A 10,421-nucleotide genomic window follows, 5' to 3' on the forward strand; every position below is an offset into this window, starting at 1 on the left:
CAGACTGTATTAGTGTAGGGCACAATATGACTAGCGCCCTCTGCTGTATCAATAACACATCACATGTAGTACCAGATTGTATTAGTGTAGGGCACAATATGACTAGCGCCCCCTGCTGTATCAATAACACATCACATGTAGTACCAGACTGTATTAGTGTAGGGCACGATATGACTAGCGCCCCTGCTGTATCAATAACACATCACATGTAGTAACAGACTGTATTAGTGTAGGGCACAATATGACTAGCGCCCCCTGCTGTATCAATAACACATCACATGTAGTACCAGACAGTATTAGTGTAGGGCACAATATGACTAGCGCCCCCTGCTGTATCAATAACACATCACATGCAGTACCAGACTGTATTAGTATAGGGCACAATATGACTAGTGCCCCCTGCTGTATCAATAACACATCACATGTAGTACCAGACTGTATTAGTGTAGGTTACAATATGACTAGCACCCCCTGCTGTATCACTAACACATCACATGTAGTACCAGACTGTATTAGTGTAGGGCACAATATGACTAGCGCCACCTGCTGTATCAATAACACATCACATGTAGGACCAGACAGTATTAGTGTAGGGCACAATATGACTTTTGCCCCCTGCTGTATCAATAACACATCACATGTAGTACCAGACTGTATTAGTGTGGGGCACAATATGACTAGCGCCCCTGCTGTATCAATAACACATTACATGTAGTACCAGTCAGACTGTATTAGTGTAGGGCACAATATGACTAGCGCCCTCTGCTGTATCAATAACACATCACATGTAGTACCAGACTGTATTAGTGTAGGGCACAATATGACTAGCGCCCCCTGCTGTATCAATAACACATCACATGTAGTACCAGACTGTATTAGTGTAGGGCACAATACGACTAGCGCTCCCTGCTGTATCAATAACACATCACATGTAGTACCAGACAGTATTAGTGTAGGGCACAATATGACTAGCGCCCCTGCTGTATCAATAACACATCACATGTAGTATCAGACTGTATTAGTGTAGGGCACAATATGACTAGCGCCCCCTGCTGTATCAATAACACATCACATGTAGTACCAGACTGTATTAGTGTAGGGCACAATATGACTAGCGCCCCCTGCTGTATCAATAACACATCACATGTAGTACCAGACTGTATTAGTGTAGGGCAGAATATGACTAGCGCCCCCTGCTATATCAATAACACATCACATGTAGTACCAGACTGTATTAGTATAGGGCACAATATGACTAGTGCCACCTGCTGTATCAATAACACATCACATGTAGTACCAGACTGTATTAGTGTAGGGCACAATATGACTAGTGCCCCCTGCTGTATCAATAACACATCACATGTAGTACCAGACAGTATTAGTGTAGGGCACAATATGACTAGCGCCCTCTGCTGTATCAATAACACATCACATGTAGTACCAGACTGTATTAGTTTAGGGCACAATATGACTAGCGCCCCCTGCTGTATCAATAACACATCACATGTAGTACCAGACTGTATTAGTGTAGGGCACAATATGACTAGCGCCCTCTGCTGTATCAATAACACATCACATGTAGTACCAGACTGTATTAGTGTAGGGCACAATATGACTAGCGCCCTCTGCTGTATCAATAACACATCACATGTAGTACCAGATTGTATTAGTGTAGGGCACAATATGACTAGCGCCCCCTGCTGTATCAATAACACATCACATGTAGTACCAGACTGTATTAGTGTAGGGCACGATATGACTAGCGCCCCTGCTGTATCAATAACACATCACATGTAGTAACAGACTGTATTAGTGTAGGGCACAATATGACTAGCGCCCCCTGCTGTATCAATAACACATCACATGTAGTACCAGACAGTATTAGTGTAGGGCACAATATGACTAGCGCCCCCTGCTGTATCAATAACACATCACATGCAGTACCAGACTGTATTAGTATAGGGCACAATATGACTAGTGCCCCCTGCTGTATCAATAACACATCACATGTAGTACCAGACTGTATTAGTGTAGGTTACAATATGACTAGCACCCCCTGCTGTATCACTAACACATCACATGTAGTAACAGACTGTATTAGTGTAGGGCACAATATGACTAGCGCCACCTGCTGTATCAATAACACATCACATGTAGTACCAGACAGTATTAGTGTAGGGCACAATATGACTTTTGCCCCCTGCTGTATCAATAACACATCACATGTAGTACCAGACTGTATTAGTGTGGGGCACAATATGACTAGCGCCCCTGCTGTATCAATAACACATTACATGTAGTACCAGTCAGACTGTATTAGTGTAGGGCACAATATGACTAGCGCCCTCTGCTGTATCAATAACACATCACATGTAGTACCAGACTGTATTAGTGTAGGGCACAATATGACTAGCGCCCCCTGCTGTATCAATAACACATCACATGTAGTACCAGACTGTATTAGTGTAGGGCACAATACGACTAGCGCCCCCTGCTGTATCAATAACACATCACATGTAGTACCAGATTGTATTAGTGTAGGGCACAATATGACTAGCGCCCCTGCTGTATCAATAACACATCACATGTAGTATCAGACTGTATTAGTGTAGGGCACAATATGACTAGCGCCCCCTGCTGTATCAATAACACATCACATGTAGTACCAGACAGTATTAGTGTAGGGCACAATATGACTAGCGCCCCCTGCTGTATCAATAACACATCACATGTCGTACCAGACAGTATTAGTGTAGGGCACAATATAACTAGCGCCCTCTGCTGTATCAATAACACATCACATGTAGTACTAGACTGTATTAGTATAGGGCACAATATGACTAGCGCCACCTGCTGTATCACTAACACATCACATGTAGTACCAGACTGTATTAGTGTAGGGCACAATATGACTAGCGCCCCCTGCTGTATCAATAACACATCACATGTAGTACCAGACTGTATTAGTGTAGGGCAGAATATGACTAGCGCCCCCTGCTATATCAATAACACATCACATGTAGTACCAGACTGTATTAGTATAGGGCACAATATGACTAGTGCCACCTGCTGTATCAATAACACATCACATGTAGTACCAGACTGTATTAGTGTAGGGCACAATATGACTAGTGCCCCCTGCTGTATCAATAACACATCACATGTAGTACCAGACAGTATTAGTGTAGGGAACAATATGACTAGCGCCACCTGCTGTATCACTAACACATTACATGTAGTACCAGACTGTATTAGTGTAGGGCACAATATGACTAGCGCCCCCTGCTGTATCAATAACACATCACATGTAGTACCAGACTGTATTAGTGTAGGGCACAATATAACTAGCGCCCCCTGCTGTATCAATAACACATCACATGTAGTACTAGACAGTATTAGTGTAGGGCACAATATGACTAGCGCCCCCTGTTGTATCACTAACACATCACATGTAGTACCAGACTATTAGTGTAGGGCACAATATGACTAGCGCCCCCCGCTGTATCACTAACACATCACATGTAGTACCAGACTGTATTAGTGTAGGGCACAATATGACTAGCGCCCTCTGCTGTATCACTAACACATCACATGTAGTACCAGACAGTATAAGTGTAGGGCACAATATGACTAGCGCCCCCTGCTGTATCAATAACACATCACATGTAGTACCAGACTGTATAAGTGTAGGGCACAATATGACTAGCGCCCCCTGCTGTATCAATAACACATCACATGTAGTACCATACAGTATTAGTGTAGGGCACAATATGACTAGCGCCCTCTGCTGTATCAATAACACATCACATGTAGTACCAGACTGTATTAGTGTAGGTTACAATATGACTAGCACCCCCTGCTGTATCAATAACACATCACATGTAGTACCAGACTGTATTAGTGTAGGGCACAATATGACTAGCGCCCCCTGCTGTATCAATAACACATCACATGTAGTACCAGACAGTATTAGTGTAGGGCACAATATGACTAGCGCCCCCTGCTGTATCACTAACACATCACATGTAGTACCAGACTATTAGTGTACACACACAGATATGTATACATAGTACATAGTTTATATGAAGCACTAGATGAAGATTTTCCTTCCAAATAAAGTACATTGTGTTTTGTTACATCCGTTTCAATGGCAACGGAGATACCCCCTAATGCAATCGCACACTCCCAGCTTCCCTAATAACTACTGATTACCGATCCCGCTTTAAAGTGATAGTCAGTATGAGTCTGGTTGGCACAGTGACAAAAGGAGAGCTGGCTACTGAGCCTATGGCCCAATGACTAGGACCTAGGTGTCTGTCCCACTCCTGCACGGTAATACAGTGACAGTGAGTGACACAAACACATGTACCTGACAGTCTGTACCTAACACTGTGTGACACAAACACAGGTACCTGACAGTCTGTACCTAACACTGTGTGACACAAACACAGGTACCTGACAGTCTGTACCTAACACTGTGTGACACAAACACAGGTACCTGACAGTCTGTACCTAACACTGTGTGACACAAACACAGGTACCTGACAGTCTGTACCTAACACTGTGTGACACAAACACATGTACCTGACAGTCTGTACCTAACACTGTGTGACACAAACACAGGTACCTGACAGTCTGTACCTAACACTGTGTGACACAAACACATGTACCTGACAGTCTGTACCTAACACTGTGTGACACAAACACATGTACCTGACAGTCTGTACCTAACACTGTGTGACACAAACACAGGTACCTGACAGTCTGTACCTAACACTGTGTGACACAAACACATGTACCTGACAGTCTGTACCTAACACTGTGTGACACAAACACATGTACCTGACAGTCTGTACCTAACACTGTGTGACACAAACACATGTACCTGACAGTCTGTACCTAACACTGTGTGACACAAACACAGGTACCTGACAGTCTGTACCTAACACTGTGTGACACAAACACATGTACCTGACAGTCTGTACCTAACACTGTGTGACACAAACACAGGTACCTGACAGTCTGTACCTAACACTGTGTGACACAAACACAGGTACCTGACAGTCTGTACCTAACACTGTGTGACACAAACACATGTACCTGACAGTCTGTACCTAACACTGTGTGACACAAACACATGTACCTGACAGTCTGTACCTAACACTGTGTGACACAAACACATGTACCTGACAGTCTGTACCTAACACTGTGTGACACAAACACATGTACCTGACAGTCTGTACCTAACACTGTGTGACACAAACACATGTACCTGACAGTCTGTACCTAACGCTGTGTGACACAAACACATGTACCTGAAAGTCTGTACCTAACACTGTGTGACTCAAACACATGTACCTGACAGTCTGTACCTAACACTGTGTGACACAAACACAGGTACCTGACAGTCTGTACCTAACACTGTGTGACACAAACACATGTACCTGACAGTCTGTACCTAACACTGTGTGACACAAACACAGGTACCTGACAGTCTGTACCTAACACTGTGTGACACAAACACATGTACCTGACAGTCTGTACCTAACACTGTGTGACACAAACACAGGTACCTGACAGTCTGTACCTAACACTGTGTGACACAAACACAGGTACCTGACAGTCTGTACCTAACAATTTGTGACACAAACACAGGTACCTGACAGTCTGTACCTAACACTGTGTGACACAAACACATGTACCTGACAGTCTGTACCTAACACTGTGTGACACAAACACATGTACCTGACAGTCTGTACCTAACACTGTGTGACACAAACACATGTACCTGACAGTCTGTACCTAACACTGTGTGACACAAACACATGTACCTGACAGTCTGTACCTAACACTGTGTGACACAAACACATGTACCTGACAGTCTGTACCTTACACTGTGTGACACAAACACAGGTACCTGACAGTCTGTACCTAACACTGTGTGACACAAACACATGTACCTGACAGTCTGTACCTAACACTGTGTGACACAAACACATGTACCTGACAGTCTGTACCTAACACTGTGTGACACAAACACAGGTACCTGACAGTCTGTACCTAACACTGTGTGACACAAACACATGTACCTGACAGTCTGTACCTAACACTGTGTGACACAAACACAGGTACCTGACAGTCTGTACCTAACACTGTGTGACACAAACACATGTACCTGACAGTCTGTACCTAACACTGTGTGACACAAACACAGGTACCTGACAGTCTGTACCTAACACTGTGTGACACAAACACAGGTACCTGACAGTCTGTACCTAACAATTTGTGACACAAACACAGGTACCTGACAGTCTGTACCTAACACTGTGTGACACAAACACATGTACCTGACAGTCTGTACCTAACACTGTGTGACACAAACACAGGTACCTGACAGTCTGTACCTAACAATTTGTGACACAAACACAGGTACCTGACAGTCTGTACCTAACACTGTGTGACACAAACACATGTACCTGACAGTCTGTACCTAACACTGTGTGACACAAACACATGTACCTGACAGTCTGTACCTAACACTGTGTGACACAAACACATGTACCTGACGTTCTGTACCTAACACTGTGTGACACAAACACATGTACCTGACAGTCTGTACCTAACACTGTGTGACACAAACACATGTACCTGACAGTCTGTACCTAACACTGTGTGACACAAACACAGGTACCTGACAGTCTGTACCTAATACTGTGTGACACAAACACATGTACCTGACAGTCTGTACCTAACACTGTGTGACACAAACACATGACACAAACACATGTACCTGACAGTCTGTACCTAACACTGTGTGACATAAACACATGTACCTGACAGTCTGTACCTAACACTGTGTGACACAAACACATGTACCTGACAGTCTGTACCTAACACTGTGTGACACAAACACATGTACCTGACGTTCTGTACCTAACACTGTGTGACACAAACACATGTACCTGACAGTCTGTACCTAACACTGTGTGACACAAACACATGTACCTGACAGTCTGTACCTAACACTGTGTGACACAAACACAGGTACCTGACAGTCTGTACCTAATACTGTGTGACACAAACACATGTACCTGACAGTCTGTACCTAACACTGTGTGACACAAACACATGTACCTGAGAGTCTGTACCTAACACTGTGTGACACAAACACATGTACCTGACAGTCTGTACCTTACACTGTGTGACACAAACACAGGTACCTGACAGTCTGTACCTAACACTGTGTGACACAAACACATGTACCTGACAGTCTGTACCTAACGCTGTGTGACACAAACACAGGTACCTGACAGTCTGTACCTAACACTGTGTGACACAAACACAGGTACCTGACAGTCTGTACCTAACACTGTGTGACACAAACACATGTACCTGACAGTCTGTACCTAACACTGTGTGACACAAACACAGGTACCTGACAGTCTGTACCTAACACTGTGTGACACAAACACAGGTACCTGACAGTCTGTACCTAACACTGTGTGACACAAACACATGTACCTGACAGTCTGTACCTAACACTGTGTGACACAAACACATGTACCTGACAGTCTGTACCTAACACTGTGTGACACAAACACAGGTACCTGACAGTCTGTACCTAACACTGTGTGACACAAACACAGGTACCTGACAGTCTGTACCTAACACTGTGTGACACAAACACAGGTACCTGACAGTCTGTACCTAATACTGTGTGACACAAACACATGTACCTGACAGTCTGTACCTAACACTGTGTGACACAAACACAGGTACCTGACAGTCTGTACCTAACACTGTGTGACACAAACACATGTACCTGACAGTCTGTACCTAACACTGTGTGACGCAAACACATGTACCTGACAGTCTGTACCTAACACTGTGTGACACAAACACATGTACCTGACAGTCTGTACCTAACACTGTGTGACACAAACACATGTACCTGACAGTCTGTACCTAACACTGTGTGACACAAACACAGGTACCTGACAGTCTGTACCTAACACTGTGTGACACAAACACAGGGACCTGAGAGTGTGTCCCTTCCCCCTCAGGGTGACATAATTATATGAACATATTTACCTGAAAGTTTGTCCCTCCCACCACAGGGTGACAAAATGATATGAACACAGGGACCTGGGAGTCTGTCCCGCCCCCCACAGGGTGACACAATGATATGAACACAGGGACCTGAGAGTTTGTCCCTCCCCCCACAGGGTGACACAATGATATGAACACAGGGACCTGAGAGTTTGTCCCTCCCCCCACAGGGTGACACAATGATATGAACACAGGGACCTGAGAGTTTGTCCCTCCCCCCACAGGGTGACACAATGATATGAACACAGGGACCTGAGAGTTTGTCCCTCCCCCCACAGGGTGACACAATGATATGAACACAGGGACCTGAGAGTTTGTCCCTCCCCCCACAGGGTGACACAATGATATGAACATATGGACCTGAGAGTTTGTCCCTCCCCCCACAGGGTGACACAAGCATATGAACACAGGGACCTGAGAGTTTGTCCCTCCCCCCACAGGGTGACACAATGATATGAACAGAGGGATCTGAGAGTTTGTCCCTCCCCCCACAGGGTGACACAATGATATGAACACAGGGACCTGAGAGTTTCTCCCTCCCCCCACAGGGTGACACAATGATATGAACAGAGGGATCTGAGAGTTTGTCCCTCCCCCCACAGGGTGACACAATGATATGAACACAGGGACCTGAGAGTTTCTCCCTCCCCCCACAGGGTGACACAATGATATGAACACAGGGACCTGGGAGTCTGTCCCTCCCCCCCACAGGGTGACACAATGATAGGAACAGAGGGATCTGAGAGTTTCTCCCTCCCCCCACAGGGCGACACAATGATATGAACACAGGGACCTGAGAGTTTGTCCCTCCCCCCACAGGGTGACACAATGATATGAACATATGGACCTGAGAGTCTGTCCCTCCCCCACAGGGTGACACAATGATATGAACACAGGGACCTGGGAGAATGTCCCTCCCCCCACAGGGTGACACAATGATATGAACACAGGGACCTGGGAGAATGTCCCTCCCCCCACAGGGTGACACAATGATATGAACATATGGACCTGAGAGTTTCTCCCTCCCCCCACAGGGCGACACAATTATATGATCACAGGGACCTGAGAGTTTCTCCCTCCCCCCACAGGGCGACACAATGATATGAACACAGGGGCCTGAGAGTTTCTCCCTCCCCCCACAGGGTGACACAATGATATGAAAATATGGACCTGAGAGTTTCTCCCTCCCCCCACAGGGCGACACAATGATATGAACATATGGACCTGAGAGTTTCTCCCTCCCCCCACAGGGCGACACAATGATATGAACATATGGACCTGGGAGTTTCTCCCTCCCCCCACAGGGTGACACAATGATATGAACATATGGACCTGAGAGTTTCTCCCTCCCCCCACAGGGCGACACAATGATATGAACATATGGACCTGGGAGTTTGTCCCTCCCCCCACAGGGTGACACAATGATATGAACACAGGGACCTGAGAGTTTCTCCCTCCCCCCACAGGGTGACACAATGATATGAACACAGGGACCTGAGAGTTTGTCTTTCCCCCCACAGGGCGACACAATGATATGAACACAGGGACCTGAGAGTTTGTCCCTCCCCCCACAGGGTGACACAATGATATGAATACAGGGACCTGGGAGTTTGTCCCTCCCCCCACAGGGTGACACAATGATATGAACACAGGGACCTGAGAGTTTCTCCCTCCCCCCACAGGGTGACACAATGATATGAACACAGGGACCTGGGAGAATGTCCCTCCCCCCACAGGGTGACACAATGATATGAACACAGGGACCTGAGAGTTTGTCCCTCCCCCCACAGGGCGACACAATGATATGAACACAGGGGCCTGAGAGTTTCTCCCTCCCCCCACAGGGTGACACAATGATATGAACACAGGGGCCTGAGAGTTTCTCCCTCCCCCCACAGGGCGACACAATGATATGAACACAGGGACCTGAGAGTTTCTCCCTCCCCCCACAGGGTGACACAATGATATGAACACAGGGACCTGAGAGTTTGTCCCTCCCCCCACAGGGTGACACAAAGATATGAACACAGGGACCTGAGAGTTTCTCCCTCCCCCCACAGGGCGACACAATGATATGAACACAGGGACCTGAGAGTTTCTCCCTCCCCCCACAGGGTGACACAATGATATGAACACAGGGACCTGAGAGTTTGTCCCTCCCCCCACAGGGTGACACAATGATATGAACACAGGGGCCTGAGAGTTTCTCCCTCCCCCCACAGGGTGACACAATGATATGAACATATGGACCTGAGAGTCTGTCCCTCCCCCCACAGGGTGACACAATGATATGAACACAGGGACCTGAGAGT

The sequence above is a fragment of the Bombina bombina genome, chromosome 7 (assembly GCF_027579735.1).
Source record: "Bombina bombina isolate aBomBom1 chromosome 7, aBomBom1.pri, whole genome shotgun sequence".
Lineage (NCBI taxonomy): Eukaryota > Metazoa > Chordata > Amphibia > Anura > Bombinatoridae > Bombina > Bombina bombina.